This window comes from Rattus norvegicus, chromosome 11 (assembly GCF_036323735.1).
Source record: "Rattus norvegicus strain BN/NHsdMcwi chromosome 11, GRCr8, whole genome shotgun sequence".
Taxonomy (NCBI): Eukaryota; Metazoa; Chordata; class Mammalia; order Rodentia; family Muridae; genus Rattus; species Rattus norvegicus.
Genome location: NC_086029.1, coordinates 24,067,373 through 24,095,340, shown reverse-complemented (window position 1 = coordinate 24,095,340; position 27,968 = coordinate 24,067,373). Strand labels below are relative to the sequence as shown.

The 27,968-nt window shown below is 39.6% G+C and overlaps 1 protein-coding gene across 4 annotated transcripts in view; it reads right to left on the bottom strand.

Moving 5' to 3' along the window:
* Robo1 (roundabout guidance receptor 1) overlaps positions 1-27,472 on the bottom strand; it is a 1,040,826-nt gene extending 1,013,354 nt beyond the window's left edge. For 2 of the 4 annotated variants that reach the window (XM_063270751.1, XM_063270753.1), the window contains exon 1: positions 27,142-27,472. The gene's annotated coding sequence lies outside the window, so the exon portion shown is untranslated. The remainder of the gene's footprint in view (positions 1-27,141) is intronic. The other 2 variants (XM_063270742.1, NM_022188.3) reach the window with 2 other exon arrangements.
* Positions 27,473-27,968: the final 496 nt, after the last annotated feature.

Below are 27,968 nucleotides of genomic sequence, written 5' to 3'. Positions count from 1 at the left end.
TCCTGGGCTCAGGCCATGAAATGTTGCTCTTCACATTCTCACCTTGAGTAACAAAATTAAGAAAACTCCTTATAAACATACTCATAATTCAAACTATGCTACATAATTCCTCAGTGAGACTCCCTTCTGAGGTGATTCCATATCGCTCAACTGGACAACCAAAACTACCCATCACTGCTTCTTATAATCAAATAAACATATTCTAAGCATTCATAAAACAAATCAAGTGGAAGAAATGACAAGGCATCCTTAATTACAGGAAATTATGACATCAGTACTTTTAAATGTACACATTACAATAGTCAACTACTTAAGTGGCTGGTACTTTATCTTGGTCTTGTACTGAAACAGGACAGACAAAATTAATTTGCTTATGAGTTATTTCAGCAATTGTGATTGAGTGCCTGCAATGAAATGAACACTTAATAATGAATGGGAAACAAAGCCATGGAAAATAGGAAACCAATTTCTTTGCACTTAAATCTTAGTGGGAATCATGAGATCTAGAATGTAGACAACAAATAAAAAAAATGCTACCTTTTATTTTCCCAACTCAAGTTTTGAAAAATTAGAAGTATGAATTATAACAGTTGTTCTTTGTTTGAACAAAAAAAATCCCACCTGTGGGATGACCTACAGTTGTTTATTTTTGTTTTTTTAAACTGTCTTGTCAGAAAATAAGTGATTCATAAAATCAACTGGCACAGTTAAGCATGTGAACCATTTGACAAGCCTGTCAGACCTTTCCAGTTTACCAAATAATGAATGCCATCAGGAATAAATTTGCTTCAATTCTTTCTCTCTGGTGACTTGGTAAGGATAATCTTTTTTTTTACATCGTTTGATTTCCATTAATTATTCCTTTTGTCATCTGTCTTTGTTTCCTCCAACACCCATATTCCCACTGGAGAGTAGCCTCTCTGTCACTTCCTGGTTCAAGACAGAGCTCAAATTCTTCTTAGGATTCAAAGATTCCAGAAGGAACTGTTTCAAAACACTTGTATGTTTTCATACAACTGCTGTGTTTCTTCCCCGAACTCTCTCAAGAATAACTGAGTAAATTTAACACTAATGCAGGACACATATCACTTTCAATTCAGCACTGTGCTGTCTTAGCATCAAAAAAAAAGCTGTAATAAGATATTCTCCCAAACAAATAGAGGAAGAATTTACTGATATTTAAAGGGAATTTGAGAAAAGAGGCTAGAAATCCATCAAAACTTAACCAGTGGTTTAAAAATCACAAACAGAAAAGCCAAAATAAAATCATGATTTTCTCAGGTACAATACAGATGTGAAACAAATCAATGATGCCCAAAAAATCTTCAATATTCTCACAACTTTAGCCTGCAGATCCAATTATCTACCGACATTTTCTGTTCAACCATGCTGAGTTTATTCACCAGCCCTCCGGTTAGAAAATAATAAAAGGTCCGAAGGTGCATCAACACTCAAAGAGAAAGGTATAGGTGTGAGAAGAGTAATCATTTTCTCCAGAGTTAGAAATGATAAACTGTTTGGGACTAGCAGGCTATCTAATCACAAGCATTTTGACTTATTTATACTTGCTGTTTTTAGTTAATGTATGGGTTGATACTCTCCAATGAAGTATTATAAATAAAACCCTATGCTGATTAATGGGGTAATATTTAGAACATATAGAATTTTCGTTTCATTCATATAATTTGTTCATTAGGACACAATATTCTGCAGAATGTATTCTGAGGCATCAATTCACTGGGTACTAGTTATTCATTTTACTGGGGGCAGGTGGGAGGGAGGGAGGGAGGGAGAGGGGGAGAGAGAGAGAGAGAGAGAGAGAGAGAGAGAGAGAGAGAGAATGTAAGTGGATTGCAATGTAACATATGCTATTACATTTTGTACAATTTATTTTTCGACTGAAAATAGAAGAGAAATTGGTGAATTTATTAGAATTTCTGTGCAAGTGAAGAGGAAACCACAAAAATACCATGGCTTCAAGCTGAGCATGAACACTGTGCCTTGTCTTCTCACAGAGTTGCAGCGCATAAATAAGGAGATGGATGCACACAGTTGACTTTGGTAACCGTGTATTGGTACCTGAATGTTTATGGAACTGAGGGAGATAATGCAAAGTCTCATGAAAAACATGAGCACTCACCATGGATATGAGTCGAAAGCCTAGTAGCTTAAAGCAAAGTCCTGTGGGTTTCTTCTCCTGAGATTAAGTCATGTCCCCCTTGCGCCCCCCACCAAAGATGATAGACTGGCTGAAAAGTTCAAGTCTAGATCAGCACAGTTTTAAATAAAAGTTGTACACCCATCAACCATCTGGTCTTTCCGCAAACTGACAACCCTAAATTAGGGGAAGAAGACCCTTTAAACAGTTTTTTTTAAAAAAAATAGGAACCATCAAGGAGAGACAGGCTTTGGCATTGGAGGTGTGGGAGAAGGGAGAATCTTTAGGTAGCCCCAGAGACCTGGGGTAGGGAAGGCTCCCAGGAATCAATGGGGGTGTCTTATCCAAGATGCGTAGCAGTGGTTACATGAAACCAGAAGAGGCCACCTCTTGTAGTGAGGCAGGACTCACAGTAGAGAGAAAAGGACACCAACTCACCCACAGAGCTCTCCACCCAAAATTATGTCCTGCCTAAAGGAAATGCCTAGATGGAGCAGAGACTTAAGGAAAGGCCAACTTGAAACTCATACAATGGGCAAACACCAGTCCCTGATATTATTAATGATACACTCTGTTGTGCTTGTAGACAGGGGCCAGCATGACTGTCTTCTGAAAGGCTCTACCCAGCAGGGCACTGAAACAGATGCAGATACCCAATATAAACATTGGGTGGGATTCTTATAGAAGAGTCGGTAGTAGGATTAAAAACCCTGAACACCTGAACTGGATAGAAACTCCTCAGGAAGAACAGCGGTCAACTAACCCCCTGGAAGCTCTCACAGACTGAGCCACCAATCAACCAAAGAGCATACACTGGCTAGACCAAGGCCCCCAGCACATATGTAGCAGCTCAGTCTCCATAGCTGCCTTGTTTGGCGGCAGTAAGAGAGGATGTGTGTAATCCTATAGAGACTTGATGTGCCAGAGTTAGAGGATACCCATGGAAGGGGCCTGCCTTTTAGAGAAGAGGATGGAGGATGGGTAGAAGGACTCTGTGAGCAGGGACTGGGAGGGAGGGCAGCATTTGATATGTAATTAATTAGATAAATAAATGAATAAATAATAAATAAAGTAAGAAAAAAAGAACAGCTAAAATATAATTATACTAAAATATTTACTTCCCATAATAAAAGTATTATTAAAAGCAAGCACCTGTTCTTTAAATATATTTAGTTTAACAACTCACCATGAGACTATACAGGAAAGTAAAATGTTGTAGCTTGCCAACATATCTGTGTACTCTAATGTGTTCAATAGTAGCTTGGGGATATATTCACTGTTTTAGCAGAAAACACCACCTAGTAAGACACTGAACATAAGTGTGAGTAGTTTCTTCCTCCATGCCCAAAGGAAGAGTAAATGAAATATAGTCATGTTGGATACAGTGTGCCAGACTTATGTTTGTAAGGCTCATGTGAATCTTTTTTTCTGTTAAATCTCAGTATGTTATTATCTGTCTGGAATTTATTCTTTATTATAAACCTTAACGTACAGGGAAAATTTGAATTAGTCATTAGTTTTCTGTACTTAAATAGAAATTCTATATACAATTCATGTTTTCAGTGCATTTTCATTCTTACATTGAAACTATTATACTATGTTATTTGTATAATTCCTTATTAAAAATAAATATGTCTCTTAGCTGAAACACCCAACAAAGGAGAGAGAGAACCTGTAAAGACCATATCCAGAGCTTAGGCATGGACCCCGGTTGAGGGATGGGGCCACCCACCCATCTCAAAAATATTAATCCAGAATTGTTCCTGTCTAAAAGAAAATGGAGGGACAAAGAGCAGAGCAGAAGCTGAAGGAAAGGACATCCAGAGACTGCCCCACCTAGGGATCCATCCCATCTGCTAACACTAAACTCAACAATATTTCTGATGCCAGTGCTTGCTGTCAGGAGCCTGATATGGTTGTCCCCTGAGAAGTACTGCCAGAGCCTGACCAATACAGATGTGCATGCTCGCAGACAACCATCGGACTGAGTACAGGGACTCCAGTGGAAGAGTTATGGGAAGGACGAAGGAACTGAAGGGGTTTGTAACACCACAGGAAGAACAACAATATCACCAACCAGATCTCCCAGAATTCCCAGGGACTAAACCACCAAGCAAAGAGTACACATGAGAGGACCTATGGTTCCAGCAGGATATGTAGCAGATGATGGCCTTATATGGCATCACTGGGAGGGGAGGCCCTTGGTCCGGTAGAGGCTTGATGCCCCAGCATAGGGGAATAGTAGGGTGGCGAGGAGGGAGTGGATGGGTGGATAGGTGGGTGGGTTGGGGAGCACCCTCATAAAACTAGGGGGAGGTGGAGCAGGTGAGGAGGGACTTGCTGAGGGGAAACTGGGAAGGGGAATGACATTTGAAATATAAATAAATAAAATAACCAATAAAATTGTCTCATATCAAATGTAAAATAATCTTATAGTGCAACAATGTAAATGTAGGACAATAATATATATTTGCAGAAAACTAGAGTATCAAGTTTTTAAATTTAAAGATAAGAAATAAGGTCAATAAAACTCAATAGGTATAACTATTTTTGTATGGTTGGATATTTACATAACTATTACAATGTAGGCAAACTATACATTATTAGTAGGTTTAAAGTATAAAGTATAATCATGGTGAAATGGAAATTGGAAATACTTTAGGCTCTAATTAAGAATTACTGAACATTGTCTTTCCCAGCCTTCTCTCTCTGCTCTTCAAGCACATCTGATTTCTCTCACTCAGGTTTCCAGCTCCCCCTGTCCACGTGCAAAATTTACTCTATTTCCATTTCTTAGGAATGTCCATTCACTTCACCCCACGCCCAGAGCCCTTCTCCTTACCTAAACTTTCAGAATCTGTGGATTTATCTTGATCATCATTTATTTAATAATTAATATCTGCTTCTGAGGGAATACATACTTATTTGATTACCCAGGATCCAAAGACTTGATAACCCAGAGATCAAAGGTAGAACCAAATATGACTAGCCAAAGTAGATAGATAGATAGATAGATGAGAGATAGACATAAATAGAATGATAGATAGCAATGAAATGATTCCTAATGATATTAAGCTGTACTCATAGATTTGTGCCTTGTCCAGTCATCATCAGAGAGGCTTCCTACAACAACTGATAAGAGCCATCACAGAGACTCATACTAGTCGTGCTGAGAGAAGAAGAAAATTGGACGTCCTCACCATGCCACTCCCCTAGGAGATCAAGGAATCTCAGCAGATGGTAGGATAGACTGTAGAAATCATAGGGGATAGAGAACACTAAGAAAACATGGCCCATTTAATCAACTAAGTAGGTCTCACATGGGCTTACCGAGACTGAAGTCACAAGCACTAGGCCTTCTTGAGTGTGCACCAGGTTTTCTGTGTCTAGGTTGTAGCTGCTAGCTTGGTAGTTTTTGGCATGCATAACAGTGGAAGCAGGTGTGTTTCTCATGCTTTTGCCTATTCTTAGAACTCTTTTCCTCTTATTGGATTGGTTTTTCCATTCTTCATATGAGGACTTTTGCTTTGTCTTATTGTTTTATTGCCTTTTATGAAGAGGAAATGAAAGAGGAGTGAATCTGAGGGAGATGGCAATGGGGGTAGCTGGGAAGAATGGAGGGAAAGAATATTGTGGTCTGGATGTACTGTATGAAAGAAGAATAATAAGAATTTATTCAACAATAATAAAGAATCATTGTTTTCAACAATAATAAGAATCATTGAACCATATATATATATATTACATATATATATATATATATTAGACTAAGGCATGTACAGGGACTATTGCACACAAATATATAAATAGAGGATAAATATACTTTTCTTAGTAGATAAGGTAGAACATGTTTTAATTTTTTATTTGGGGGATTATAATATAATTATGAAAATTTCACCTTTGCTTTCCTCCCTAAAATCCTTTTTAGATGCTTCTTCATGCTGTCTTCCAAACTCATGGTCCATTTTCGTCAATTGCATCAATGTAATGGTTATATTCCAGGTATCATGTTTTCTACAGCAATGTGGGTGAGTTTTCCCAGGTTTTGAAAATCTGATTATTGAGCTCTCAAAGTACTTTCCCCCTTACTCGAAGGGTCAGTGCAGGCAGCTAGAGCTTTAGATACCATTGCCTTTCCCACTTTATTATTCCCAGAAGAAAGCTGTACAGCTTCACTGTTAGAATATAGGAGCTGTAATATTGGCAACAGTGCTCAAAACATCCAATAATACAAGAAACCAGCCATCCATTCAACTAAGATAAGAATTTAATTATCACCTGTGTGTCAGACAGTGTCCTATGTGCAGAGGTTACAAATAGGAACGATACGTGCTTCCTATATTCCAGTTAGTGGTCTTAACTCTCAAGAACTCAGTGATTTCCTATTTGGTATAAGTCCTTTCATTGTAAAAACAGTGTGTTGAGAAGCCTGACTTCTGATTTTGCCTGGCGACCTACAGAAATATTTGATATGCATGTCTCACATTACATGCATCAGCTTTTCAAGAATAAAAAGAAAACAAAGGACATTTAGTTACTGTGCTCTAGGGGGAGAATATGAAATGACAGCATGCTGATAAGTTTTATATATTTTCCACCATGTACTCATTCAACACATTTTTTGAATAACATCCACTATAAATCACTCTGTTAACAAAGGAAAAACGGTGAACCAGATAGCATTTACCTCTGCTTGGATGTTAGCAGCCTAGTCATAAGACAAATACAGAATAAATATGGTATTTTTCAAAGAAAGAAAGAAAGTAACAAAGAATGAAAGAAATGTAGAAAGAAACAATGAAAGAAAGAGTACCAGGGCTTTGGAAGGTTTTGCATTTTCACATATAGAGAACTTCAGATGAGTCAGAAAATTAGATGAGGAGAACAGCTGGGTTCAAGAGTTGGAGAGACTCATATCTTTTACGAAATTGTAAAGAAGAGACCAAAAATTATAGAAATGGAGAGTTTATCATAAAAGGATTAAAGGAATTTGTAGAGCTTGCTTCCATACATTCTAAAGAGTGAAGAGAAAAACCGAAGAAACATGTCTGAGGCACAGATTTGAAATTTTCAGATTTCCAAGCATGAGGGAGAGAAAGCCTTCCAAACACAGGACGTGCTTCTGTATGCTTCATTTACAGGAAGTGAGGTGGGAGAGAGTGAGAAGGGTCAGATAGAACTCAGGACTGATACTAAAGTATAAACGCAAACTAAAGTGAAGTAAGCCACTTTAGTAAATGTAGGCTGAAGATCATTTCATTCAAAATTTTTTGTTCAGAAAATATACTCAATGGAATACAAATTGGCCGAGGATATGGACAGCATTCTGTCACCATTCACTGAGTGGTTATGGATTTGCTTTATGGAATTGATGGTAGTCTAATGAAGAAAAGGATTAAATCCCAATGTTTTAAGAAAATATATTCAGGGACAGCTATTTAGGTATGACTGCTCTGTAGTAAAGATGTTGATGAGATGTAGTGGCAGCCACTTCCAAGAATAACTTACATCACTTCAGAATAATAGAAATGCCTCACTCACATGCCCAGCCATGATAATTTAAGTGATGGGGGATTGGGAACGCACTGCCTAGGTACTTACCCCTCAAGTAAGTTTGATGTGCTTGATAATCTTGAAACATTTTTCATGGAGAAATGTATTTGTATGTTGTCCTTCAATGTGAAGAGTGTGGATTCTGGCTGAAGATGATCATTGAGTTATGAATCCCGACCACAAAAGTCACCAATGTCTTCTGTGTAAAGCAGTGATGATTATTATTCATTGCATGATATGGAGAATAGCAGGTGAACTATAAAGGTGCTTCTTCGATGCTGAACAAAAACTAAGTATTCTAAACCATCACCTATAAATAAGAGTTATTATTATGAATACTATTGTCATCTCATGCTCTAGGATGTAAAATTTAAGACTGTGGTTGTAAAGGATAACATTTAGAGTGTTTGGAACATGAAATGTCTCTAGGATTTGAAGCCAGAGAAGATACAAGAATGGACAGGAGAAGGAGGAAAAGAGAAAGACCTGTAATGAGGAAGCATTGAATCCTAGAGAAAATTCAAAAAGGAATCTGCTTGTCAAACTTATTTGATCATAAATTTAAACCATGCCCAACTGATTTAACTCTGCTAAATCTCTTCAGTCTAATAGGAAGAGCCAAGGGTTTCCATATCTGCCATTGTGAGATAATAATTAGAGGCAACCAGGCACAACAGATTATTTCAAGAAGTTTAATTTTAAGGGAGCCATAGGTGGGGGTGGTAATTAGATGTACTAGGTTATGTGATTTGAGAAGAATAGAGTAAGACAACTTTACTAGAATGAAGTACTTAAGACTGGAGAAGCGCTCACTCTCTTTTTTTATTGGATGTTTTTTAATTTGCATTTGAAATGGTATCCCCTTTCCTGGTTTCTTTGTCCATAAACCCTCTATCCCATTGCCCCTCCCCCTTCTTCTATAAGGTGTTCCCACTCCCGAACCACCCATCCTTCTCAACTTCCTGCCCTGACATTCCCTTACATTGGGGGTTGGGGGCTGTCCAGCCTTGGCAGGACCAAGTGCTTCTCCTCTCATGGAAGCACTCGCTTTCGAAGACTTAACATGCAGAACAGAGGAAAATGAATGAGGCGTGTTCCTGTGACAATGGTCAATGATGAAGGGAAGACTAAGAGTTACATTTAGTTTTTCTTAGAAACGATGGTGGGAGCAGGGGTTACAGGATTGCAGCAGTGGACAAGGCAGAAGAGGTACAAAATCAGGAAGTTGGGGAGCTGGTCTGTGTGGGGCTAGAATTTATTTCTACTCATGTCACAATGCCCCTTTAAGGTGTAGAGCTTTTCACTCGAGAGGTCCTCAAATAGGACCACATAGGACACACGTCTGTTGATACCATGCCTTGCTCATCCTGTGAGAGCAATTAGTAAACTGGAAGAATTGCAGAGTAAATGAAGAAGAACATTACAGGAAGCAAAGGGGAAACTACCATAAATGATAGAAGCACGCTCCTAGCAGGCAGCCGCGTGGCTTCTTCCCCTTTCTCTATTGGTTTCCTTTTCCTCCACAAATAGTGGAAGACATTTCCTGGAGAATTAGTGAATGCTGTGAAAGACCAGAACGAGGGGATGTAAAGCTTTGCAGCTTTCCAACTTTGACTCTAGCTCCACAAGCAAAAATATAAATTGTTATTCATGGATTCATTTCCTCACAGTATAGTTCTAGGCAAATTACAAAACAGTATTTATTCCTTGATACATTGTTGTACTTTGATTCTTCAGTCTAATTTAGTTCTATAGAAATGCAAGTGGTATCAATAATAATAATAATAATAATAATAATAATAATAATAATAATAATAATAAACAAAATTCACCCAAGGTCTGGGAAAAATCATCTTTACTGACAGAACACAATACAAGAATAGAGCGCTGTGATGGCGAATCCTGAGTGCCTGTGAGACAACACCAAGAAAAAGAATCTTGTGACATCAGTTTCTTTTAAAACCATGGGATTGTTCTTGAAACGTGCTTTTCTTAGTCTTCCAGGAGCAGCAGATAGGAGGGATTTTACTTCAGATTACACGTTACACCTGGCTGCTCTCATTCCTTCAGATTCCTACGTGATACAACATGGTTTTGCTGTTTGCTGCTTTCCTCTCCTGTGTGGCTTGCCCTTGGGACTGCACATTCTACTCATACAACTCCTCGTAACCCTCAAAGCATAAATTGTCTGATGCTCTGAGAAAAGCTGGCTCTGGCCTGAGACTTCTCTGTCTCATTTATTGGTCCATTCTCCCATGCCCCACCACTTCTGTGTTCTCTGGCTGGAATGTGAGAAGTATGATTGCTGTGGAATGTACGAAGGATAATGGAGCTCAAAGAGTTTTATATTTTATCATTATCTGTGAAGGAAGGTTTCTGCAAAAGTTCAATGGCACCTGCATTAGAAGGGTGAACTAGTGCAATGTTGTAAAACTGTGAATCACTAAACTAAGGGACAAGATAGAAGCAAAGAGTAGATAGAGTTATTACATTTGCACACAATCCCTGCCTGTCGTGTACTGCTTGCATCAGCCAATAGGTGAGCAAGGGAGCAGATGCAACGTAATCTGCAATTCCCAATATCCTCGTACATTTGTGTCACTGCAGTTATCCCACTTGGTCACCATCATCTTTGATCTGACAGCTTTCTTGGGCAGATGACTAAGGCATCTCTGTATCAGACCCAATAGGACGTTGTCCTGAGGTTTCGGGACGACTTCACTACATCGAAGTTTGCATTTCTTTCCTCTCCAAACACCTTTTCATTCCTAAACCACCATCTGACTTCAGCAGGTCCTGCATTCAAAAGCACAATCTATTGATTCGGTTTATTCCTGGGGCTGAACATGGTTGTTTAGCCCTGTCTATCTCAAAGAGAACATTGTACGCCATTCATTTTCCATGAAATCCACTCTCGACTTAATGCATTTATTCTAATATTAATAGAGCAATTATGGCACCCTGTTTAAAATGAACATTTTAAAGGCGTTGAGTGGATGTACTAAAATAGAAATTTTTTCCTAAAGGAAAATGAGTACCTGGTAGGTTTTTGACAGAGTTGTTTTTAGTTCCAGAAAAATATATAGTAGGATGAGACTCATTCTTGTTCACTGCTGATATCAATTGCACATATGTGCTTGTGTAGCCATCCTAGTGATTTCTTCATCATCCCCAACTAAGAGCCCATGCATGCTAGATAAAAATCCTTCAGCATCCTGCATCGTCCATTTTCGGCCATCACTTCATTGTTGCTCATGAACCTCATCCTTTTAAATATTTTATCACATGGAATCATACAACCTCTGTCTGATCCATTTACTTCCTATGTTTACATTATGTCAAGTACCAGAATATTACTTCACTTGAAGACTGAATTAAAATTTCCACATGTAGTAGACCATATTCATTTATATGTGTATCATCATCAGACATAGGATTGGATCTGCTTTGGGACAGTTATGAAATATGTCAAGGGTTTCTTTGCAGTGGCTTTGGCCTAATGATGCCTGTATTATAATCTTAATTTTGGTCCCCAAAACTGCTTATACAAGTGTCTGCAAATCAGATACAGAGGGATCCTGTCCCCCAGTTTGTAAACATGCCAGCAGCAATGGTTGCGAATGGTAGACAGGGGCAGGACTTGAGAATTTCCTGGGTTTGGGAGCAAAATGGAGAGAAGGAGATCTACCATGCATGGAAAAGTAGGAGAAGAGAGATGCATGCCTGAGGGTAGTGGAGGAGCCAGGCCAATGCAGCCCAGTTAGGAAGCCCTCTGGTCCAAAGCAGCCAAGATAGGACAAAGATTTAGTAAATGATAATTTGGAATTATCAGCATAAGGTGGATTAGCTGCAGGAAGTGGTCCACCTATTATGTAGTATATATATATATATATGTATATATATATACATGAATACATGCATATACATCAATAATTAAAGAATGAGATTGATCAGAAATGGATTAGAGACCAGAGAAGATGGGAAGTGGTAAAAATTACATAAATGCATTTCTTGTATATGAAATTCTCAAGAATGAAAATAAAGATCTGAAAGTAAAGAAGGACAGATGTAATCTATGTTTGGGTTTGCGATGTCACCAAAACCATGTTTTAAATACTGCAAGCAGAAAAATTTAGAGGTTGAGTTGAGGAGAAATAATTGACTTCTGAAGACACTGATCTATCCCTTGAAGCATCCCTCTGAAGCCTTCAGAGTTGAAAGGACTATGAGAGTTTCTGCAACCAGAAGAAGAGAAGGCCATACTGAAGGAAGCAGGGCATTATGGCCATGATTTTGTAGGTTATACTTTCCTAGATCCCCATTTGTCTATTGACGTGTTTCTTTCCTGGCGAATATAAAGTGAGTAGCACTATCAGAGATACATGCTATGGTCATGATGCATATCACACCACAGCCTGAAAGAGTGGAGCCAGTTATGAAATCTTAAGCCAAAATAGTTTTTCTAATTCAAACTTTTTAAAAGCACTTTGTCACAGCAATAAAAACCCAAGGCCAAAGGAGTTGAAGTGGATGTGGGAGAGGGGGGAGGTAGAGGGGAGCTGGGAGCAATGGAAGGAGGAGAAGCCGTGGTTGAGATGGTTGTACGAGAGATGAATTTATTTTCAATGTTCAAAATCAAAAGCTGGGGACCAATAGTACATCCCACATGGCTAAGTCATTTCAGTTCTAGACATATCTAAGAAGTTACTAGGCACCCGTACAATGAGATGGGTTGTGACACTGTTGCATCAATTTTCATACTGGGGAATTCAAATGTCTAAGAAAGAGATTGGGAAATACAAATTACAGTCCATGTGTTTTGTCCAATACTATTGAGTAATGAAAATGTATGAAGGAGGCCTACCTAAAACATCTTAAGTATTCATATAGTAATTGAAGCATTATTAAGTATTTTAGTCACGCAATACTCAATGCTGCTTAAAGTTTTTCTTAGGATACAGAGGTATCGTAACATAAAATCTTGGAGGGGATTACAGAGTTGGCTTTGTGCCTAAGAGGACCCAAGTTGAGTTCCAAAATCTCATAGTTTTCTCTAACTCCAGCTCAGAGAATCCCATGTCTCTGACCTGCACCTGCTTGTTGTGTTCATCCCCACACTGAGACATACATACTTACACATAATTAAAAATAATAACAATGTAAGTATTTGAAAATTAAACTGTCTGGCAGAAATGAGACTGTTGATCTGGATCATGGGAATCACATCAGGTTTTGCTAGGTTTTGTACTGCTTAGCTTTTGAAGGATAAAATTCCAGATTGACAAGGTTCCAGTTCTCTGTAAGATATAAGCCTGTGCTATTGCTCCACCCTAAATTGCGTATTGGTCTGAGCTGAGGAGCTACTGTTGTATCAAACACCATGCTCCTGGTTACCCCCGGAATGCTCCTTGAAGTGTGGATTCCAAAGACCTGTCTCATATATTCTAGTCTAGTGACTAGGGCATGTGGTTTGATTGCCCATGGTCTGATGTTTTATTTAAGCTTTGTCAACTAACAGCACATTACCATACACAGGGTGATTTATGAAGAATAATAAATTCATTCTAAGTCTACAGACTGAGATATAGGCAGTAGTAGACAGTCTAATGAAGGTTTTTAATTAGATAACACTATTCTCACATCTGTGAAAAGATACACACATGAGCTTGCTAATACTTCTGTTATTTTATTATGTGTGTCTATGGGGACTGTGGCCCCTTGATTTACTCACCTCTAGGAATTTTCAACTTTATTATACCACTGATTAGTTCAGGAGATCTTTTATCCAGCATCATCTGTCCATATATCTATCCATGTATATATCTATACATCTATGTATCTATAAACCTATGTATCTATCTATGTATCTATCATCTATTATTTTTGAACTATGAATTCTTTAGTATGGATTGACTTAGATTTACTTTGTATAACTCATGGTGAATTTGTAACAACCACCTTGCATCAATATACCAATTGTTGAGACTACAAATAAGAACCTGCCCTCAGCCACAGATTTGGATAATTTGGATGTCAACTTTTGAATTTTGAGATGATTCTCATAAGTAACTCATAGTCATGATGGAAATTTATAAAGTAAGTGTTATACTGTTTCAGAATCATTTCTGGAACCAATATAAAAGGGAGAAATACTTAAATCAATTTTCATCACATGAAGACCTTTCCTAAATAATAATAATTGCAATAATTTTATTGAAATCACAATATAAGCAAGAAAATGAGAACTATTTAAGGAAAATTCCCCTACATAACTAAAAGCAGGAACAAAGAAATTTCCCAAATATTTAAGTAGGTATAAACTGATTAAGGATGAAGATGAAGAGAACAATTCGAAGTTTAGATCATGACAAATGGAGGAGTTTCCATTTCATCATTTGTTTAGAACAATAGCTTTTATGAATTCAGGAAGATGACTTCAAGCTCCAATGGTGGCAGAGAGGTGACATAACCCTGAGCGTGGATGATAGCAGGGGATGGGATAGGTCTACAGGATAAGAACCATCAAGAAGCATTCAAAAGCATAATGAATCAAACAAGGGACCAGGCAAAAGTGGATTTGTCTGGGTATGTGACACATTTTTTAAAGATTAGAAATTTGAGTAGAAATGATAATTTGGCAAGAATAATAAATGGTCCTTTAAAACTTTAAAGTTTAAGTGATTTTTTAAAGTCAGTTCCTTTGATTATTTGAGGAACTTTTCAGTATCTAGTAGATAGGTTAGCAAACAAGTGTGGCAATGAGTAGCAAAGCACAGACTAAAAATAAAGTTTTCATTTTGTTATTGAAACCCAACAAATATTTTATAGCATCTGGGTTCCTATGGGCAATGAATAAAAAATAAACTCTAATTTCAAAACTATAATGAACAAATGAAAAATTATAGCTGATGAAAATCTATGCAAATAGTAATTGATTTACAAATTCAGAGTTCACAACATGTGTTAGTACAATCAAAGAAATCTCATGGTAAAGAAGAACATAAAGAATATAAGCTAGTCATACAAGTGTTCCAGGCTTGAAAGTGAAGCAAGATCTGTTATATATCATTGGATTCAGTGATATGGACAATTTCTGACATATTCATTTATCTGGTAGGGTTCAACTTTTAGAATCATGACACAGCATAAATGATATGGTAGGATATACTAGAGAATTAATTAACTATCTATAAGATTTGGGCAATGATATTCTTTTAAAAAGATTGGTCTGGTAGAATTACAAATAATATTCTGTAATTAAAGGATATTCAGGAGAGACAGGAGGAGGAGAAGGTGAGAAGCCATGGCATGTGATGTTAAGATTCTGCTCTGTGTACTTACAGGTTGTTATTAATGTTCCTAAGGGGTGGATGGTATTGGGCTTTGTATGCTTAAGTGGGCAATCATATCTTACCATTTGGGTCAAAGGCTATTGTGTTGTATTTTTTTTTTATGTGACAATTTGAGTGTAGGAAAGTGTGTGGTGGCAAGAGACACTGGACCATCACAGAGTTGGGATGTGTTTCTGCCAAGATATCTAGCAGATATCTTGGGGCACCTTGGGGCAGACCTAGTGGGGTAAAAGACGCCATACTTTATTATTTTTATATTTTTACAACAACAGATGGCGAATCAAGGTGATGGACAAGAATCCACTAGTAATCCTAAGAGTTGAATAAAAGTTTTTATTTTCTAAGAGGAGGCCGGCGCCATCTTAAGTCATGTGATATCTCAAGAGCAGGAATTCAAACAAACAAACAAACAAACAAAAAAAAAAACAGAGAAGCCACCTCGGCTGGCAGACTGTAGGTCCCCTGCTGTGTGATAAGTACTGGTAGCTCAGAGAGTTAGAGATTAAAAGCTGCTTTTTAAAGAAAGTTGTTTAGAAAGTCTTTCAGGATACTCATATTCTTTTTAACCTGGGCTCCACGGGAATTTTGGGTTGAAATCCTAGTTAGACAAGCTACTTTTTCATTACAGGTATTATTAACAGGTGATTGAGTTTGTTTTTAGAAAGAAGAGAGTAAAGAGATTACCTAAATCAGGTAGGGATTTTCATCCATGGTTCAGAACTTAGATAGGGAAAAATTAGTCATTACCTTCAAGTAGAGTTGTGATTAAATGTCTGTAACACCAGGGAGAGTGAATGCAGGCATATATTGTAGAACTTACTGAAGTTAAAGAAAAATCTGTGGCTCTGGGTAGAGAGCTTAGCAGATGGATATATTTTGGGCTAAAGTTCAGAGTTTTAAGTTGCTCATTTGTTTTAGAATTGATAGAAGGTGTTTAAGTTTGTTTTAAGGAGAGTAAAGAGATTACCCAAATTATGACGTGGTGATTTTCATGTAGGGTTCAGAACTTAGGGAAAAATTGGTCACTAACTCCAAGTAGAGAGTTGTGGTAAATGTCTGTAACACCGGGGAGAGTGAATGCAGACATATATTATAGAAGCTAATGAGGTTAAATAAAAATCTGTGGCTCCGGGTACAGAGCTGAACAGATTGAGATATTTTGGGCAGAAGTACTGGTTTGATATGTTGCTTATTGATATTGGAATGATAGAAAGTATTTGGTTTGTTTTATGAATTACCCCGCTAAAGGCCATATGACTCTTTGATGCCAGCTAGCGAGGGTTTGTGGTTAGTTTTGATATTTACCACTACAGGAAGCTCGGATTCTCTTAATGTGGGCTCCATGGGAATTTTGGGTTAATTTCCTGATATCACAGAGTACAAAAGCCTATCAGGCTCATTGTTTAACTTGCTTCCTTTTTAAAAAATTGTTTAATCTTCATAATGGGTGTGATTTTGAGTTTTATGGTTATATTATTACTCTGGGAGAGAGTGCAAGATACAAACTTTTCTGGTTTCAGACTAAGGAACAAAGTATTTTGGGAGAAAGATTTTGTCTTTGTGTTTTTGAAAAGTGTGATTAGGCTCTGGAAACCTTACAGAGTCATACTGATCAGATTTGATAGAGGTAGACCACCTGAAAAATTTATTCAGGAGAATCAAACAAAAAGATATCTCGATTCTAAACTTTCGTCTTGAGAGTTGTATTTTACAGAGTGTGCCTACTTGGATTCCTGGTCTCAAGCACTTTCAGCTGTGTCCAGATCAGCTACAGCATTTGCTTCATTCTTCTTACCCCATTACCCCCAAAGATATCTTAATGCCCATGTACAGCTTGAAGAAGTTATAGAGGAGTCTTCGCCCCAATTCCCTGGACTTTGGGGGGCTGAAAGTGGCTATTCTAAAGTTGTTTTTATGAGGAATTTAAAGTTGGTTGTAATTTAAAAGGGAGGAATTAGCTAGATTGAATTGTACAGCCATAATCTCATTTGGTAACTAAACTTAAATCATATCTTTGTTTTGGTATAAAATTTATTTGTCAAAAAAGTTTAAAAGTACAAGGTTTAGAGCCAGTCCTTCTATTGTTGTCATTACAAACTTCTGAGTTGATTACACCTGTGAGTTAAGGTTCAAATACCAAAGTCATGGCTCTGAGTTTGTGAGAGTACTTTCAAGATAAAATTTAGGATATGGAGACAACAGTTCAGACTACCTTATATAGATAGATGGTTTTCAAAAACGTCAGATACCCACAAAATTAGAGATTTAAAGTTATTTATCTCTTGTTGAGACGTATCTGCTCCTAGTAGTTCCCTTTTGGTGGATATTATGAAGAATGTGAACATCTCTACCTCCAGGTGAGGCAGTACTTTGTGACTAGGCAGCCACTACACAAAACTGCCTGTTTCATCTGCAGACTAATACTGTCCAGAAAAGGACAAATTATGCAGAATAGTTGACTGATAAACTCTGTCAAGACAGGGTGATCAGTCCTTGAAAATCTGCATTCCAAGAGTCTGTCAGTTGATTTTGGGCCAGAAGGGTGAAGACTTGCACTCACATGTTGCTAACAGGGGACTGTGCTAGTGGAGATTTGTCTCTACAACCTCTGAGTTCTAGAAGCCATGTTAGGCTTCCTACGTGTATAAATATTTGGTCATTCAAAGATTTCTGACGGGGTTGAAGACTGATTACAGTCTCATAGCCTATCAGGCTGTTTAACTCTGAGAATACATATTTTATTAGATAGTTATCAGATAGTATACAAGCAAGCCAAGATATAGATTTTAAGCCTTTCTTAAACTGGAATGGATAACTAAATGTTCTGTTTAATTGATATAGTGATGGACTGGGTGTTGAGTATATCATATGCTTTATAAAGTGTAAATGGTAATAATTGTACTCAATTTATATATAAGTGAAAAGGGTTTTTAACTGGACAAAAAGGGGGAAATGTTGTGGTTTGCCCTGAAGTTATCTGTATTTTGATGCTAATTCCACTGCCCCAAGGACAGCTGCCTAGTCACATACTCAGAACTCAGGTGACTTCACCAGAACCACCTCCCCATTGAATTTGTAAAGTACAGGTGAGGGGCAGGTACAGGATAGAAGGAGGCCTATCATTGGAGGAGAAGGAAGGATGGGCGGGAGAGAAGTTTGAAGGAAGAGGAGGAGACTAGGTCAGAAAGGAAGAGACAGGAGGAGAGGGGGAGAAGCCATGGCAGGTGATGTAAAGATCTAGCTCTGTGTATTTACAGGTTGTTATTAATGTTCCTAAGGGATGGATGGTACCAGGCTTTGTATGCTTAAGTGGGTAATTATATCTTACCATTTGGGTCAAAAAAAAATAAAGGATATTCAGGGTATCATGAATTGTGAAAAATTAGAAGTAAGATATAAAGATTGTCAAACTCTTTATTGACATAAGAGGGAAAATAAGAAAGTACAGTTAGTTGAAACAGTTGATTCATTTAAAAGCAATAGAAGCAGTAGTGGAAGAGTAGAATAAATCAATGATAAGCTTATGTGGGAAGACTGTAGCTAGCCTTCCACTATACAAAGGATAAATAGGCTGAGAAAGAAATTAGAGAAACAGCACTCTTCACAGTAGTCACAAATGATATAAAATATCTTGTTGTAACTCTAACAATGTATCTTAGTTAGGGCTTTACTGCTGTGAGTAAATACCATGACCAAGTCAAGTCTTATAAGGACACCATTTAATTGGGGCTGGCTTACTAGTTCAGAGGTTCAGTCTATTATCATCAAGGTGAGAGCATGTCAGTATCAAGGAGGCATGAAGCAGGAGGAGGTGAGAAGTCTACATCTTCATTTGAAGGCAGTTAAAAGAATACTAACTTCTAGGCACTTAGGATGAAGGTCTTAAGTCCACACCCACAGTGACACACCTACTCCAAAAAGGCTATACCTTTATAGTGCCAATCATTGTGTCAAGCATGTACAAACCATAACAAACACAACAAACATAACTCCCTGGCCCCTATATACTTGTTCAAATATATGAGTCTATGGGGGCCATACCTAAACATAACATAATGTAAAATACATTTAGTCCAACTTCAATAGTCCCCACAATCTATAGAAGTCTCAACAATGTTAAAAGTGCAAAGTTCAAAGTCTCTTCTGAGAGTCATCCAATCACTTAATTGTAATCCCCAAAGCAAGACAGGAAACCAGCTTGGCAAACTCCAAACTCTGCAACTCTATGGCTGATGTCGAAACAGTCTTCAGATCTCCAGCTCCTTTTTCACCTTTGTTGACTGCAACAAACTTCTGTCCCCTCGGCTGGTCTCATTCCATTACCGGCTTTCCTCAGCAAACAGCCTACGGGTCTGACATCTTGGACTTTTTGGGATCTCCAAGGCAACTTCAATATTACAGCTTCTTGTTGCAATGCCTGGGATCCACACATGATCTTCTAGGGTTCCTCCAAAGGGCTTTGTCACGTCTCCAGCTCTGCCCTCTGTAGCACTCTAAATTCAGGTTGATCCACTCCATGGGATGTTGCTGATCATCCCATGGCAGTGGCATTTCCAATATGCTGGGTCTTTCGCTGCAACTAGGCTCCCTAATGGCCTCCCACAGGCTCTCTTCATAGTGCCAAGCTTCAGCTGCTCTTCATGACCTTTTCATGCCTTCAAAATCAGTACCATCTGGGTGTCTCTTATACAACTAAGTTCAGCTGCAGGTACAACCTTGGCTATCCCTGGAACAGAGCTTCTTTGTGCTCTCAGAAAACACTTCCCAGAAGATTTCATCTCTGCGATTATAATTTCTTTTTAATCACCACTAATTTCTTAGCTCCAGCTAACCAGCATTAATAGTATCTCCCTCTCTTCTTGACTATAAAGCCAGAGGCTCATGGCTTAAGCTGCTGAGTTCTGCTGCTTGCAGGAGCTGGAACATAGCCCACTTGTTCTATTACATTGTCATCAGCTTTCTGTTTTCTAGTTCCTGGACTGCCTGAGCTTGACTGTCCTGGATCTTGCTTTGTAGATTGACCTAGAGCTCAGAGATTGTCATTGTTTTCTCCTGGGATTAAAGGTGTGTACCACCATGTCTGGACCTAAATTTAGGTGAGTAGAATTTTGCCCCAAAGTCTCATTCTCTTAATCTGCTATCTCCTAGAATATAGGATTCAGTTCTACTTCACTTCCTGGTGCTCCTTTAAAACTTGAACCATATATTTTATATTATTCCTTTCTAAGCTTGCTATCCTTGCTCAAAATGCTCTTCATGACATGTAACCAGAGAACAAAGTCTCTGCTAGTCGTTTCTGAGGCTTACAATGCAATTAACATATAAATCTCTTTACCTTACCCTCTGGTAGACTCTTCAGACAAGGGCAAAATGCAGCCACATTCTTCACCAAAATACCACCAAAACAATCTTTAAATCACATGCTGAAATTCTTCTCCTCTGAAACCTCTTGGTTCAGGTCTGCACAGTTCAAATTACTCTCAGCAACAAAGTTTTTCTCATATTTTTTTACTAGGACGGTCCATTGAGCCCCAGTTAAAGCATTCCACCACGTTGCAAATCCAAAGTCCCCAAATCTACATCTTTCCAAACAAAAGCATGGTCAGGCATATCACAGAAATACTCTAGTCCTTGTACCAACTTCTTTCTTAGTTGGGGTTTAGGTTTTACTTCTGTGAACAGATACCATGACCAAGACAAGTCTTACAAAATCGTATACTTCAACTAGGCTATACCTACTAATGGCGCCATTTCCTAGGTCAAGCATATACAAACTATCACACTAAGCATGTGAAAGATCTGTATGACAAGAAAACAAAGTCCTGAAGAAAGTAATCAAAGAAGACCTCAGAAGATGGGAAGATCTCCATGCTCATGTATAGACATGATTAACATCACAGAAATAGAAAGGGCAATTATCAACTTCATATGGAATAACAAAAAACTAGGGTAGAGAAAACAATTCTCAATAAACAAACTCCTGGTGTAATCACCATCCCTGATCTCAGTTCTATTACAGAGCAATAGTGATAAAAAACAAAACAAACAAACAAAACAAACAAACAAAACCAACAACAACAAAAATCCAACGCATGTTATTGGTAAAAAGACAGACATGTCAATCAATGGAATAGAATTAAAGACCCAGAAATAAACCCACGCCTATGTATATTTGATTTTTGACAAAGAAGCAAAAACCATACAGTGGAAAAAAAAGAAAGCATCTTCAACAAATGGTGCTGGTCTAACTGGTGGTCTGCATGTTAAAGAATGATCTGAAAATTTATCACCTTGTACAAAGCTCACGTTTAAGTAGATCAAGGACCTCCATATAAAACCAGATACACTGAATCTAATAGAAGAGAAAGTGGGAAATATCTTGAAACCCAATGGCACATGGGAAATTTTCCTGAATAGATCACCAATGGCTGAGACTCTAAGATCAACAATTGACAAATGGGACCTCATCAAACTGAAAAGCTTCTATAAGGCAAAGGACAGTGTCAATAAGAGAAAACAGCAAGTTGCAGAATGGGAAAAAATCTTGGCTAACCCTACATGCGATAGAGAGCTAATATACAAAATCTACAAAGAACTCAAGAAGTTACACTCCAGAAAACCAAATAACACAATTTAAAAATGGGCTACAGAGCTAAACAGAGAATTCTAAACTGTGGACTCACAAATGGCTGAGAAACACCTAAAGAAATGTTCAACATCCTTAGTCATCAGGGAAATGCAAATCAAAATGGCCCTGAGATTCCACCTCACACCAATCAGAATGGCTAAGATAAAAAAACTCAAGTGGCAGCACATGCTGTCAAGGTTGTAGGGAAAGAGGAACACTCCTCCATTGCTGGTGGGATTGCAAACTGGTACAACCAATTTGGAAATCAGTCTGGCTGATCCTTAGAAAATGGGATATAGTACTACTTGAGGACCCAGCTAAACCACTCCTGGGCATACACCCAAAAGATGCTCCATTATGTTCATAGTAGCCTATTTATGATAACCAGAAACTGGAAATGACCCAGATGTGCCTCAATCAAAGAATGAACACAGAAAATAGAACGCTACTCTGCTCTTACAATCGAGGGCATTACAGATTTTGCAGGCAAGTGGGTAGAACTAGAAAATATCCTAAATGAGGTAACCCAGACTCAAAAGAGCATACATAGTATGTACTCACTGATCAATGGATTTTAACCAAAAAGTTCAGAATACTCATGATACAACTCGAAGATAATATGAAGCTTAATAAGAAGGAAGGCCCAACTGTGGGGGCTTCAATTCCACTTAGCAGGGGAAATGAAATAATCATGGGAGGCAGAGGTGGAAGAGTGTAGGGGGAGGAAAAAAGGGGGAGCAGGACCAGGTATGGGGAGGGGATAGGAGAGAAATCCACAGAGCCAGGAGAATAAATAGAAATAGGTAGCAGTGTTGGGTAGGGGACAGGGTGGGGAACCACTAGAAAGTCTCAAACACTAGGGATGTTACAGGCTTCCAGGACCTTGTAATGGGGATGACATTAGCCAAAATGCCTAACAGTGAGGAGATAGAACCCAAGGAGGTGACCTCTAGTAGGTAATAGTTGGTCCCCAGCTGAGGACCAACCCATCTCAAAACTTTTGACCCAGAATTGTTCCTGTTTAAACAAAACGCAGGGACAAAAACTGGAGACCACCCCAATGTGGGGCTGCTCCCATGTGCAGGCACCAAACCTTGACAGTATTGCTGATGCCACGATGTACTTGAAAACAGGAACCTGGCATGGCTGTCCTCTGAGATGCTCTACCAGCACCTGACTGAGACAGATGTAGACACTTACAGCATTGGACTGAGCCAGGGGAACCCTTTAGGAGCGTTAGGGGGAGGACTACAGGAACTCAAGGGGATTGCAACCCCATAGGAAGAACAACAATATCAACTAACCAGACCCTCTCAGAGCTACCAGGGACTAAGTACCCAACTAAAAACCTAAGAGGACAGCTTTGTCTGGCCTTAGTGGAAGGGGATGTGTTTGGCCCTATGGAGCCTGATGACCCAGAGAAAGGGATTTCTAGAGGGATGAGGTAGGAATGATTAGGTGGGTAGAGGCGCATGTGCTTAGAGGTGAAGAGGATGGGTTTGGGGGCTGCAGGAGGGGCTATTGAGAAGGAGGACAACATTTGGAATGTTAATAAATTAAATGATTAATAAAAAATTCTTGCACTTAACAATGGAACAAACAGTAATCTTTATTGTCGTATTTTATGCCTACATGGAATTATTTCCAGGAATCCTTTGGATTCCAGACCTCATTAATGTTCATGTTTATTAAATAGCACCCTATCTTCGTGTACATATACACAACCTGCAGGAACAGAATTCAGAGATTTCAAAGGCAAACTATTGGTATGCCTGAAGGTAGATAAAGCAGTTACCTTTCTAGGATCTTAATTCCTTGAGGAATTAAGAGAATTATCTGACTTCTAAAGCATTAATATAGTTAGTTAGGCATGCAGAGAAATTTATAATAGCAAAGCTCATTTTCACAATGAGTTTGCAGGGTGAATGACTATAAAACAAGGTTATAATTTAGCCTACCTTATAGCATCATGCTTTGTTCTAAACATATATTTTAGGAAAGAAAGTGAGAGAACTCAGTTGAGTTTTCTAGGCAAGAGAAACTTCCTTTTTTTTACCAGTGAATTGGTGGAACTTCATCTCAAATTACATTTCAAATGGTGCAGTGCACCTCCTCATTTATCTTGCTGCCAAAGCCTGGTTTTTGTGGCCTTGCTTTTTTTGTCCTCCCATCTCTGTCTATGCAGTGCCTCGAGTGGGCTAGCCTCCTAAGGAAAGTAACATATTAAATGTGGCTTAGATCAAAACAACCCTAATATATCAAGTATAGATAGGTGCCAAAGATGAGACTTCTGAGCAAAGCACACAGCGCTGGCTTCCAAATACTGCACTGCACAGGAGGGCAGAGCCTCCCTTTCGTCTCTCATCAATGCTGTTGCATATTTTAATGGATTTGGTTATGCTGGAAATAAGACAATTATGGAAGAGAAAAAATATTTGTCTTTGGGGAGACGTTAGGATATTTATTCTGTATTTTGTGCAGTTTTGGGGGTAAGGAAAAGTCAGCTTTAAAGCTATGTGACTCCCCAGGCAGCTTTGTTGTATGGCTGCCCTCCGCCCATGATTAGCACAGTGCTGCATCACTGGAAGCAACTAACCTTCTGTGGATACAGCCCAGGAGAGGGTAACATGGGTTCAAGGACAGGGGAAGGGAATGGAAGCCAAAGGGAGGAAGTGGGAAAAAGGCAGCAAACCTGTGATTAAAAGCTGTTTGCTATAGTAACCCTCCACTGGGATCTGCAGCTGTGGTACTAAGCTTCAATTTTGCAGATTGTACAAGGATGAATTGATTCATGGAGCAGGAAGATGTGCAGAGAGATGCTAAGTTCACAGAAATCCCAAACCTGTGGCAATGTCATGAAATGCAAGCCTTCACGTGCACACACCCTTCATGTTTGCCCTTATATTCATCTTTGGGTACACAATAGATTTCTACTGAATAAGCTATTATCAACTTAATATTGTTCTGCATGGTTGCACCTGTGTTCTCAATCTCTCTCTCTCTCTCTCTCTCTCTCTCTCTCTCTCTCTCTCTCTCTCTCTCTCTCTCTCTCTCTCTCTCTTTCTCATTAAAGGAGCATACTTCCTTTGCTCCTGAATCTCAAGGTAGAAAGCAAACAGGTCTTGGATGTCAAAACCAGAATACAGGTCTTAGCTTGCAAACTCACAAAAAGGTCCTGGGAGAGTCCAAGTTGAAAATCCAGTTATGTGGGTGCTAGTTGTCCTCCAGATAGGACAGTGGTTCCTCCAAACACAGCCTCTAATAGTGTATCTTAATTCTCAAATAACCAAAACAAAGGCAACACAGAATGGAGGGTGAGTACAGCAGCGATACTGCTATTAATCCTCAATGGGCTCAAAGGAATGAATTTCTTCTAAGTGTCCCTCATAAAAACTGTACTATAGAATACTTTATTTAGGCTCCTCTCCAGATTCTTAGTATTTATGAAGGGGGGCTGAAAATCAATGACCAAATACTCTCTGGCACCTCTCTCTCTCTCTCTCTCTCTCTCTGTCACACACACACACACACACACACACACACACACACACACACACACGGGGGGGGGAGAGGGGGAGAGGGAGAGAGAGAGAGAGAGAGAGAGAGAGAGAGAGAGAGAGAGAGAGAGACTAATTTTCACAGTCCTTTGTAAACCTCACAGCTTCATGAAGTTTCTCCCACCCCCACCCCCACCCCCAACTAGACCGATACACCGGGGAATTTACAAGGTCGGGCACTCCCGGGTGAGGGCCTGAAAGGGTGGGAGGTGCTGAGGTCAGGGTTAAATGACACTGCAAAATGAAGCATCTTGCCCTGCCTTCTCCTCCCTTCATCTACAGGAGTCTCTAGTGAGCTCCCTCATCTGGAATCCTGCCTCTTCAGTTTCTACGGAGGGCAGGGACAGAGCCCCCTCACCCCCCCCATCTAAAACCATGCACCTAAAAGAGCCCAGAAAAGCCTAACCAATGGCCTGGATTTTTTTTCCCTCTCTCTTCCTAAAAATCTCAGCAGTGTTTTTCTTCTCTCTTGGATAGTTCCCCTTTTGAAGTGTAGATCTCCTAAGCTGCCTTGGTGCAATCGAGGAATCTTCGCCTAGCAGCCTAGATTTCTTAGAGCCCCAGAATGAGTAAGAGGAAGGCATTCTTCCTGGAAAAGCACTCTTCAGCCCGCAGCGGTGCCCTGCTACAATGGTAATCAAAGACCTTTATGCCCAGGTGCGAGCTCGCAGTGAATTTTATAGCGTGAGGCTGCTGGAGCAAAGCAGCCTCCAACGCCCCGGAGCAAAGCAGATTAGCAGTCCGGTCTGCGGCAGCGGGATTTTCACGAGAGCCTGCCCGCAACCCGCATTGGCTGCTCACAAGCCTCTCCCTATTGTGTCCGCAGAGATGCGGGACTGGCTAACCCGCTGGCGCACTCGCGTCTAGCTCGTATCTCAGGTAGGGATGATCAGAGAGAGGAGGCAAGAGAGGATCGAGAGAAGGAGCTGAAAGGCCCCTAAGAGGACACAACGGTTTATCAATAGAGAAGAAGCTCCCGGACCTCCTCCCGGTAACCTGGTTTGCGGCTAAACGCCACCAACAGGAGCGCTTCCCGGCACGTCCCTAGAGTGAGGTTTTTGTGTGTGAAAGATCGGGTTCATTCATCCATCAGCTCTCTCCCTTTTCCCTCCTTTGCCTCTCTCACATTATACGCACTCCCCGACCCCCGGTTTTGTTTTAATCCTCTATCTCCTCCCCATCGCCACTACGGCTTCCAAGCCAAAAGGTGCAGGTTGGAATAAAAGGTCTCAGTAAACTCTATCGCCCACATATCTCTAAGAGTTCAACACAATTCACCTAGCACCGCTTCATTTCCACGTCCCACTCCCATCCTTTCTCAGAGAATGCTTTCAAAGTTTGGAAGCTTCTCCGAGCATGCTTTCTGTATCTTTCCACATGATGCAAAAAAACCCCCTTGCGCTCAGAGACCCTTGGATCGCGCAGCAAACTTGCCCAGTCCAAACCCAGCAGGATACTGATAATCGGAACTTCCCATGAGGCATTTCCCTTGTGTCCCAAAGAGACCCAAATGCTGCCCAGATCCTCCTCAAATACGGATTAACCCAGTCATACAACACAGGCAAAAATCCAGAAACTTCTTTGTTAAGCGAGCACAGCTCACTTAAGAGACACCTAGACCCAACTTGCAGGGCAACAAAACAAACATCATATCTCTGCGGGGAAACTTGTTGAATCCCGCCAGAGCTTAAGGCTGCAATTTCCCATTCAGCCTGAAGGTTTTTGATTGTACCCTCCCCAAATCCCGGATGCATCCCTGACAATTTCTGGCCAAACTGCAGTCTCTTCCGCACCTACACTCCCATTCCATCGAGCATCATCGTAAAACCATGCGACCTCTTTCAGGATTCCAAAGCCCGAGCTTCTCCCTTTGCCGTCATTGGCAAGACTTACCCTTCCATAAGATTCTTTTCAGAAATCCAGCAGCTCCCCGAGGCAGGCGCAGCCCTCCAACTTTGCTATGCAGAGAACAGCCTCCGAGTTTAAACCCAGCAAAAGCCGGCTGAGACTTTTCCGTGAATGAGGAACCGGGAGAGTAGAGTCAGATTTCTTCTCAGTCTCAGCAGCCTGGAAACATATTCAACCCTTCTTCAGTAGAGAATTCTTTCACACCCGTTATCTGTATTACTATTAATGCGCAGAGCACACGGCATTGCATACAAATAGGTCCAAGTGTGCGCTTCTATTGGTGGCTGCGGAGGCCCCTGGGTCCTAGCTCCATCTCTAAACTCTACAGCAACACTCGGCACGCAGCTTGGAGACGCCAAGGGGAAAATGGATTTAATTGATTCGTTACCTTTGGTATTGTAATGCCTGCTGCGATGTTTAACCAAGGGGGGAAAAGCCTTCACATTTAAACTCCGGTCATGTGATCTATCATTTCATATCTGCTTTTAATTGTCTGTGGGGGTGGCTTTGATAATACAAAGGCTTTTCAAAGAATATTTTCCGAAGGAAAAAGAAAAGAATCACAGAGATATTTTGGCAAGAAAATCTCCCTCTTGCTTTTGCTAATGCAGGACTCATATGGATCCAGGCCATGCTAATTGGCCAAACACTTCTGCACTTCGCAGAAGTAAAATAACACACAATTTTATTCATGGAAATGCATGAGTATTCCAATAACTTAAGTGGATTAAAGTGGCAGACCTCAGTGTGTGTGTCCATTATGAAACCTGAGAGATTTCCTCAAATGGTTTTTCTTAAAGGCATTAAAGACA